The following is a 10,827-nucleotide window of genomic DNA, read 5'->3' on the forward strand; positions in this document are numbered from 1 at the left end:
GCTTACAGGTCACTGGGTCTGCTGTCTCTTCCTCCCCCTTGGAGCATGAATCTGACCCCCACCCCAGGCCATTCCTCCCTGAGGCAGGCAGGTCCTGCTCATGACAGCCAACGCTTTGTTTGGCAGTTGAGCCAACATTTCCTCCCAAGGGAGAACATAACTCTATAGAGGCAAAGGTCAAGTGTGCTCTTCCCAAAGCTGAGGATTTGCCTTTGCCACTTAATCCASCCTGAGATCTCACAGCCAACACAGAGCTTCTCTTGAGGCTGGGAACACAGAAAGGTGTGCACCTGAAGCACAGGTGCAAGTGCAAATATCTGCCCTTTACCACAAGCCTTAGATGCACCAGAAAGGAGGCAGCGAGGAAAATAAAACCCCACCAGATACTTCATCACTATTTTGTGAAATAACCCAGCCCTCACTCTCACCAGTTCAGGCCTGACGTCAAAGACAGCCAGGCTGGTGGTGCCTAACTTCCACAGTTGTTTTACAGCCCTGCCTCCCAYTGGGAGGAGTGGAAGCAAGTCACTTTTACCACTGTGGGGCTCAGACGCAGCAGCTCATATGGCTTCCAAAAACACTCTGTGGAGCCCTGGAGTGCTCCTGCCCTGCAGGGCTTAGCCACAACCCTGCAAGGACTGGCATAGGCAAGGAAGTGGTGAAGGATCCCATCAGTCTCACAGTGAAGGTGAGGAGAAAGCAGCTCCTTAATGTCTTTATCTCAGCCAGCTATGAGCCTCCCAGCCACAGCCAAGAAAGCAGGTTGTCCTGGCAGTGGAGAGCATCCCCTGGTGCTCTCCCACACACTCACAGGCTGGTTGACATGGGATATGACCTCTGGAGAGCGGCCCAGCCCGCTGCTCAGGCCAGGATGCTGGAGTCACATTCAGTTGGGTTTTTGAACTCCTCTAAGGAGGGAGCCTCCATGGCCTTCCTAAGCAACCTGCTCCAGCAAGGCTTTTTTTCTGGCCTCTAACACAGGTGGCCATCCACCAGCTTTGCCAGAAGGGATTTATTTGGCCACTGTCGGAGAAGGTGGAGGTGCCACTGGCGGGGATGTGACACTCGTGGACCCACACAATACTTTTAGCTGCACCTTCTGGCTCTGGTCCCAAGGAGCTCCCCTCAATCCCCAAGTTACAGGGCCTTGGTCAAGGGGCCTGCAGCAAAACAGGAGTGTCCYCCTCATTGTCTCTGACCAGGCAAACACAGTGACAGCAGATCTAGCCCTTGCCATTTGCCTGGTTTCTTGCTCTCTGTTCAAGACGACTGAAGATTTAGGGGTGGGAATCAGGGAACATCACTTGGGAGGAAGATTTCTTTCAGAGTTGATTGCCTCTGAGATTTAGGATGATTAACTCTTCAGCCCCCCCCATAAACACCAGATTACCCCATGGCCACCCTCCCTGCCAACTCTTGCAGTCAGTACAGAGCCATGAGGATTGCAGGCCCACAAGCCTGTTTTCACAGATCTGTGCCATTTTACCTCCTGGTGTTTTCTGGTTCTCATTATCTCTGCAGAGCTGATGACACTTAAGATATTTAATCTCCCTGGAGGTTTCTCTGGCACCTTAAGTCTGACTTATGCAACACATCCTGATGTCCTGATCACCCAAGCTCACCTCTGGCTTGTTAACACCCTGGCTGGCCAAGGACCCTTCCCTGCCTGCCAGCAGATCTGAACCAGGCTGAACCCCTGCACTCACCGGGGTTAAAGCCTTGGCAGCTTTCTCCTCCTACCCCTTCTCCTCTTATTCATCAATGGTCATTTATCACAGCAGCCTCTTCCCACAGGGGGCCTGTGTGCACAGACCCCAATCTGCCCCTGCAGCCAAGGAAATCCCAGGGGCAGGCATTGAACAAGGGCAATCCCAATTAGAAGTTGTCAGTAACACTATCAATGACCTTAGCCAGGTTATTAACCCCATCTGCTGGGACAGCATCACCAGCTTAGGATCCCTTCCCAGCCCATCTYGATGTTTCTTGTGGGGAGCACAGCCCCTTCTCAGCCTCTTACCCAGCCTTGTGACTTCTGCTCTTGTTAGAAACCCGTTCAGAAACACAAGAGTTTGGGAACTAAACAGTTCTTAGCATTTATCACTGCCTGTCCCCAGAGACATGTCTAAATCCAAAGTACAGTTACAACACATGTATATCTGTTTGCAACACCTCATTGGAGGAATTAAAGTGACAATTATACTGTTCTTGGGACACTATAACAACTGCTTCCATCCAGCCAAACAAGACTGAGGCCAAGGCTGGTCCAGCCTACTAAATGGTGCTGGAGCTTGAAGCTGGGCATGGTACCAAACAGCAGAGTGCAGCCCCTCTACATGGCCCCTGGACATCTTTGCATTTGCAGGCCTAGTGAACTTTCCAAGCTTTTCTCCGGGCTTTTCAGGCTGTTTCTTGCTTCTTGTCCACACTGCCTGCACAAGCTGTTTTGCAGGAGGAAGGATGGTCTCTCCTGAACTGTCTGCATCGTACCAATATGAGGCAGGGTGGACAGCCTCTGCAGAGCAATCCTCCCACTTCTGTGTTGTACTTGAACGCACCAACATCACTTGTGTTATGGGAWGGGCCTGCCTGTCCTCTGTCCAAGCCATGCACAGACATCACGCGGAGAGGAAGGTGACAACACTGTAACCTGGATGCCGCACACATTCCCTCCAAGACCTTTGCAGTGCTCACATCCAGCCAGGCCCACCAGGCAGATTGAATGGACAGGAGCCCAGCAAAGCCAACAAGGCCTCCACATAGCAACCACTGAATTTGCATMTGAAGCCACTAACAAACGAGTGAAGGAAAAGTCTGGAACGGTGACCAAGTTTGGGTTTGAGTCCTGACTCCAGAGCAGCTGGTGCAGCCTGGCAGGCAATACACAACTCAGCTGTCCCCGACACCCTTGCTGAGCTGGAACTTCCTCCAATGTTCCCACAGGCCAAGTGTGCTGTTCCACCTCCTTGAACTCCCACAGTCCACTACAATTGCGGATAGGGCTAGGACCCTCTGCCCCCCTCCCAAAGCAGACTTTATGCATCCAGGGTACAAGGCGGGGTAGTCAAGAGAGCAGCTCTTCAAAGTGGTTTGTAGTGATTCACCACAGCTGAACACCCCCAGCCCCAAACTCATAGGCCCCGAGACTCCAGCCAGACGTCATCTAGAACACAAGTGTTCCTCAGCTCTTGTCGTGCTGTGAGCTCCCCTCATAACACGGCTGCCCCTTCCCACTCTGCCTGCAGAGTTAGGGCAGGCTGATTTCCAACTGGATGCCATCCAGAGCTTCCACTGAGGTCCAGAGAAGGGAGCAGGAGGTGCTCTGAGGGGGTGGGAGAAGGGACAGAGACCACGGCTCAGGGGGTTAAGGTAGCATTGCAAGAACCCAGTACCTTGGGTGGTGGGGTGAGAGGTATCATGGGGTCAGACTTTTCTATCACTACAATTTCAGAGATTTCCTTTTTTCTATCTGCCTTCCCACCATCTGCTGAGGCGACTGCAAGGGAGCGGAGGTTTGCAAGGGTCACTCTTGGGCCAAAGCAGATGGAAAGGACCTGCTGCAAGCATTTTACTAGACATGGGCCAGACAGCTGCAGTATGCCCCTCAGGCCTGCTGACAGCTCACTGGATCATCCAGTGCACAGAGTGCCACRGTGAAGGAGCTGGCTCACAACTGCACGTGCTGCCCCGGAGGCTTGCTTGCAATGACGGAGGGTCTGCAGCTGTAYGGAGGAGTGAATTAACAAGCTGTTTAAGTCCTTCATTGGAGGCCTGAACAAACAGATGCTGCCAGGAGCTGGTCTCTCCCCCTCCTGGGGACCATCCTTCAGGTCAGAGACTTTTTTCTTGGTGCTCCCTGAGGGGAAAAACTGGCAGAACCTTTGCTACCCAGAGCTCAAGGGCCTTCTCCTCCCCCTGCGCCTTTGAACTTATTCCAAATTTCTCAGCTCTGCAGGCTTCCAGACCTGGCCTGCTGCAGACCTAATTAACTCCCTTGTTCATTTATGGTCTTTTGTCACTAAAGCAAGTAATTGGTGTACAGAGGCAGCAGATCCTCGTGTGCTCACATGGACCTGACTGCTCCCTTTGGTCAGCTGGGGAAGCCCTCTCCTGCTCACCAAGGGTGCCTGCAGACCCTCTCTGTGGCAAGCCACTTCAGGATCATCTGTGGGGAGCACACTGCCTCCATTTCCAGCAAGCTCTCTCAGTACTTTTGCAATTAGAAGACACAGACCTTCTCAGGATGTGACATCTTTGAATTYGAGCAAGTCTGGACCATGGACCGCACCTTAGCCCTTCTCCCTCGCTAGCAAAAAGAAACTCCTTGGAGTTTCTCACCACACACTCTTATTTGCTTGCCTGCTCATGCACACACACACACTCAGAAGCCTCCAGTTCAGTGGGATGGTGCAGACACCAGGCCTGGCAGGGATGGTTTCTCCCTGCACAGGTACTCATTCAGGTTTGCACACAGCCAGATGGATGCAAGAATAACGACCCCAACAATGCTCTTTTACTACCGCCACCCCCAATGCTCCCTTTAACCTCTGGCACCACAAGGATGGAGAGAGTGACACGGCCCATTCACAGGGGGACAGCTGGGCGGATTATCCCAGAGCTCCTGGACCAGACAGCTCTTCAGCCTTGGGAAACCTCCCTCACCTTTATTCCTTTGCCTTCTAGGGTTGGGGGAAGGGATCCCAACGAACATGTTTGTGCTGTTCTTCTTAATAGGGTGTTGTGTAACACAGAGGGAAGTGACTACACCGGGGACCCCAGCTGAGAACAGAGACTTTAATCCTGCTGCCCAGGAAAAACTTGGAAAAAATATCTACATCTGTTCTGTTGCATTAGGCTCATGGCTCAGAGGCTGACAGCTGACCCTGGCTGCTCATGATGCCAAGGTAGAGCCCCTGCCAAACAGTGCCAGGGTAAATTACCATGACTGATCAGAAAGGCAAAAGGCAATCAGGGAAAACGGGGGAGAGCGCTCTCCCTGGGCAGAAGGGAAAAGGCCAAGCCAAAGTTCATGAGGATACTCTGTCTTCTCCACTGCCATATTGGCACAGTGGAAGGAGCAATAGCAGAGCAGAATAAAGCAGAGGATGAAATGCAAGGAGAGGCACAAAGGTGAGGAGGCAGAGAAGACACTACAGCTGCATTCACCTCTCCATAGGGCTCACCAAGGATGAGCTTCAGGAGATAACTGTCCTTGTCCTCAAGCCTGTGCTAGGCTGAGACCACAGAGGACAAAAGGTACTCTTGTATCTACAAGCAAGGTACACAGCTTCTCAAGAAGGGCACAGGACAGGTGTTGGCCTCGTGGAGCAGTGGACACTCCCTGCCCAGAGTCTGCCAGCTCCAGGACATGTAAGAACAGAGGTGTGGGGCTCCCTGATGCAATCCTGCAACACCGTTCTCTTCCAGGCTCAGACTCTGTCATGACCCCACACCCATGCAACAACCCAGAGAAGTGAAAAGGAAATTAGCTATGCAGCAAACAGAGCAACAATACTGAAATTTTACTAACAGCAGACTCCTAGAMACTCAGGAAACATGTCAGAGACACTCATGTTAGAGACTTAGCATATTTCGCGGAGCTCTGTATCGATACACCCACTGGGAACATGGTAAATGCTGCACTGGGACCACAGGGCAGGAGGAAGAGCCCATTCTCCAAGCAGGTCCTCTTAAGAGACAGCAGGATGCTGAGAATGGCCCTCCCCTAGATGGGAGGGTGGTTTCTGGAAAGACATTAACACCCTGTTCTGTGAACRATATGCCTGCTCCTCACTCATGTATTAAATTGGCTCAACCCTAATTTGCACAATATCTGTTACAAGATTTAAGCAGATTCTACCTTCTTCTTCCTGCCTAGGCCAGCAGCTGCCAAACACTCCTCCAGGTCAGCATCCAGCACAGGACAGTGGACAGCTTCAAGAAAAGCAGAAAAAACCCTTCTTTCTAACTCCTGTCTGTCAGAGACAGGCTTTGGCCCTGAAGCAGGAGCGTTTATTTGCTTTAAATCTTCTTTAGCCATGGATGTTTTCATTATCCACATGCATGTCACACTGTTTTATCTGCCTTTAGGAGGATAGGCAGGAAAACTCATGCYTTCCTCGGTCCATCTGTGGAGCAGACAGCTTTGATTAGCCATGTGCTTTTTGCCTTTCAATCCCTGCCGGCTGCCACTTTGACCTCGTTCAACAAGACAAAGGCATGAGGAGCTGTGTGCTTCCTTCAGCCTCTCATAAACTTCAACACCACACTATACCCAACTCTCTTCCTCCCTCCATCTCCATGGTCTACCTGTTCATGCAATCCTAAGTCTCCAGCACTAAATTAAGCACTTAAGGAGCAGGGATCCTGATGAGAACTGCAGCCAGAGTGGTACCTTCTGACACAGAAGCATTTCTGTACTAGTTAACATGACTGTTCACCACCTTCCTACCCTCTGCTGTTATTGAACAGTCTCGTGCATTTCCCTCTGCTCCTTACACTGCTGGGGAGCAGCCTCAATGAGGTCAGAGCCTCAAGACTGAATTAGCTTCACAGCATCAAGTGTATTACACCTCAGTAATGTGTTTGTTATGCAGCTCCTCTGACACTCTGCCACTTCAAACTTGAAATGAAGCTCAGTCCTGGCAAGAGGAGGAACCAGAGGGGATGAGGCAGAGCAGATCCAACTCCCAGAAAGACATTCTTAAAGCACATTGCAAAGGCACTGTCAATAGGCTACTGACACCACTAACTCAAAAACCGCCACCTCTACTCAAAAACAACCTGATGGAGCATRTTTAAGGCAGGCACTGACCTGTCCAGAGACCACTTCAGGACAGTTGCCCCCTGAGGGTGGTAAAAGGGTCCTTTTCCCTTCCTGTCTCTGGAGCTGCTACACTGTTCCAGTCATTACTCACCCAAGCTCATGTCAACCGCCACTCCCTTAGGCTCTCTGGAAAAGCTAGTGGTGCCTGCAGTTAATTWAAAAAAAGTTCATTATGTTATAATGAGTCCTAAAAAGAGAATATCAGCTCTTTCTGTGAACCAGCTCAATTCTGCTTTCCTGATCCATGCATTAAAACTCCCTCTCTCCTCACATACTGATGACTAACCTGTGTCTCAAAGCTGAGGGAACACATTTAATCTGGTTAGTGTTACTGCTGTTGTTTGTTCATTCTAAGCACATTATTCTTACTAAGCTGTTTGTACTGAGCCTCCTGAGAGAATGCTACAGGTTAATCATACATAAGTAAATCCAACTTCCTTTCATGCATTTCAAATGTGTTGCCTGTTGGAAAACAAAAGGGCAAAGGGAAGTGGTGAAACAGGGACTTGTGCAGAACCAGGGGATGCTTCCTAGGTGCTCACTTCTCAAACACTCCAGTTTGGGGATTAGAAGCACAGCAAGTGACTCTACCAGCCAACTGGCTTGCTAGATTAAGAGGTCTGCTAAACAAAAAAGACCAAAAAACCAAAAAACCAAAAACAAACAAAAAAAACTCACAAACAAACAAACAAACAAACAAACAAACAAAACCCCAAAAAACCCCCACAAAACAAAACAACAAACCCAGACAACTGTAACCCAAACTGCACCGTTTCAAGAGAGCTCTAGTTGGCCGTCCTAAACGGGACCACCTCTAGTCGACTACCGGTCCCCCTCTGGTGGCCACCCAGCCGCAGTCAGGGTTTGACGGCACAAGAGGATTGCCACATGGCTACTGTCCCTGCACCGAGGGAGACACCCCGAGCATGGCTCGGCTAGGAGAGCTGCCGGGCAGCAAGGCTTCAGAGCACGGAGTTGAGGCAGGGAGCMGGGCACACCTGGGCTATAGGGAGGATGTCATGGAAGTCTTCTATACTCGAAAAGATTCATTACATGAACAGCCAGCAGGTGCCCAGTCCCTCCACCTTGACAGCCTCAGGACTATCTATAACTAAGCCCTCGGTTTTTAACAGCAATACTATGCAGCACTAGGAGCTCAGTCTTGAAGCAGGGCCCCATTGTGCTTGGAGCTATGCAACATCTGGACACAGAGAGTCCATAGGCTCTTTGGGATAGGGAATAAGATGGAGAGAAAGAACAGAAGATGGGTAGGAAGCGAGTGAGCATAAGGACACAAGATAGCACTGGTGAGCATAGAAGACAGCAGCAATCAGTGAGATGCTCTCAATGGGTGAGTACAAAGGCAACCATTCAAGGTCTTACTAGAGGACACCAAAGCAACATTTTTTGCCTATAATTTTTAGTTTCAATGATATGGACAATTGCTACCAGTGTATTGCATATTGTTCCCCATATAAAAGGGCCTAGGTGAGAGAAGTACCCCTAGAGCTGCTGACTGCTGTAGTCACAGACAAGAAAGAGGCTGCCAATTTTCCCTAAGYGGGGATCTGAGTCTGTTCCACAATATTCAGATCTGCAAATCTGAGCTAACTTGTATACTGCAAGCTGCTTCTTCAGATAATCCTGAAACACCTGCAGCTACTTTTCATCATTCTACAAGAGGACTGCAGGGAATTTTATTTCCTTGAATTTCTTTACCCACTCCTGTAAAAGCAGCCTTATCTCATCTCAAGGCAACCTCACGCTTCAGCAACTGGAGCACAAGAAAGCTCCAAACAGCTGTTCCTTCTGGTAAGAGATGAGATTTCTAAAGTTGCTCAGAAAATTGCATGGATTTACAGGCCTTCACTATTATGTTAGCACAAAGCTCTAAAATAAGGAGCAGGTATGGGCCAACACACTCAGCTTAGCAGAGAATTGCCTCAAGAGGATGGAAAGAATTTGGTTTTGGCCCTGCAGAGTCACTCCCCCCCAAACCACCTAAACTCACTCTGGCCTTCATGTGCTTCAGAAAACTCTGGAGCAACCTGAGGTCAACTCCAGTTTCTCCATCCCTCATACAGTGCAAGAGCTCCACTTCCATTGTCTGTATTATTGCAGCTTTATACTAAGGCAGAGAGGCTTGGCTCTCAGCCTCACTCCCCACTTCCAGCCCTGTGTGCAACTGCCCATGCCTCAGCATACTTTGTAGCATGCCATCCCTGCAGAAGGGTAGCTGGAAACAACTGATCGGGAATTTTGGGTGAACTTCAGCGACAGCTGTTTCGTTTTACTGCAAAGAAGTTATAGCAAATTATGTCTAAAAATGAACATGTTAATGCAGTAACACCTCCCTTCCTACAACCAAGTTTCACGCTCTGGAAAGCAGAGATTAGTGTCTCTCATGCATTTAATAAAAAAAAACCAAAGAGTTTAAGGGGAAGATTCTAAATCTTAGATTCTGTACAGTACAGCTGATGCCAACACAGGCTGAGGTTCTGGTCTGCTTAGCTGTTTCCCATAAGTGTTTCCCTTTTATAGGTTCTGTAATCACATATTTAAATTCTTTCTGTGGTCGTGTGCCAGGTCAGTCAGAYACAAGAGGGTAGCAGAACAGCCAAAACCATATAAAATGTAGTAGTTCACTACGGGAACCAGGAGTTACAGTTTGGTTCAATTGGACCAACTCAGCCATAACACCATGAAAGTAAGAACAGATCCAAACCGAGCATCATTTCCCCATTTTCTCATTTAGGTATCTGAAGAAATTAATTCTCTGTAGTTCCACAATTGAGGTAAAGCAAGTTGAGAAGAGCTGAATGCACAAAAATCCATTTTCCCAAGCTGTACATCATTATACAACTCAGGTCAAGTGGCTGTGTATGGAATCAAGGATCCAAAGATCAGGGAACTCTTTGCTGTTGCTGATTATACAAGCTGGGGCATGTAGGATTCCAGTATGAAGTGCATGGGCATGATTTCTCTCACAGCCCCAACTCCATGCCAAGTGCCAGGATAAATGGAGGCTCTGAAGTCAGCAACAGGGCACTGTCACCACTCCAAGACACCACAAGAAACTGGAGATGAGGATGGACAATGTGAGCAGCCAGATGATATCATSCCTCCTGTAAAGAGGGGCTGAAACTTTAGAACTTATTTCATGCTAAAGTTATCCAGCATGCTGAGCTCTCCTTCACACCCAAACAGATAAAACTCCAGCCTCAACTTGGCCCCCTTCCCATGAGTTGTACTGGTCATGGCATGTAAAGGCATGTCCACATGGCTTGCTGTGTATCATTTTGCTCATGCCAGGTTTGCTGGCCAAGTTACCTACCTTTCAGTACCCTGGCCCCAACTCCAGCAGCTCTAGACTCGCAACTTCTACAGCTTTCAGGGGACACTGAACTTCAGTTTCTGTATTTGTAATATCACCACTGCTTTATGAAACCTTCCCCATCTGAGCCCAACATAAGACAATTCTGTTGCCACAGGAGCTTCTAAGTAATACCATGACCCAACACAGTGTTAGAGACAATCCCTAAGAATCACATGCCCTACTTTCTCCTGTAGCCAGGTCTTATGGCCTGAAAGCCAGAATCAACACCAGATGCTGGTTTCACATGTGAGAACATCCTATAATTATATGGTGGAACACAMGTAGCCAGTCAATGCTTTGCTGGCTGAAGGCAGGCTAAATCTTGTACAGCCGAGGAAACAGTGTTTCATCATTTTACAAGCAGAAATGCTAAAACAGAACCATGTTGCAGAATCATCTCTAGTTTTAAAGTTATGATTTTAATCCTTAAGAACTCAAAAGCCCCCTCTTCTCCTGGCTGGATCTAATCCTCTTGATAGAACAGTGAAGCACAAGCCCTACAAGTACCKGAGCTCAAAGAGTCAGGTAATAGACTGTGAGACAGAAGTGATTGCACCAACTACATTATTAATTTACATATGAGTCCTTAAAGTACTTTCTAGCATTACTAGCTGCTCCAGAGCATTTT

Source organism: Malurus melanocephalus, unplaced genomic scaffold (assembly GCF_030028575.1).
Source record: "Malurus melanocephalus ecotype Western Australia unplaced genomic scaffold, MMel_1.1 scaffold_0, whole genome shotgun sequence".
Taxonomy (NCBI): domain Eukaryota; kingdom Metazoa; phylum Chordata; class Aves; order Passeriformes; family Maluridae; genus Malurus; species Malurus melanocephalus.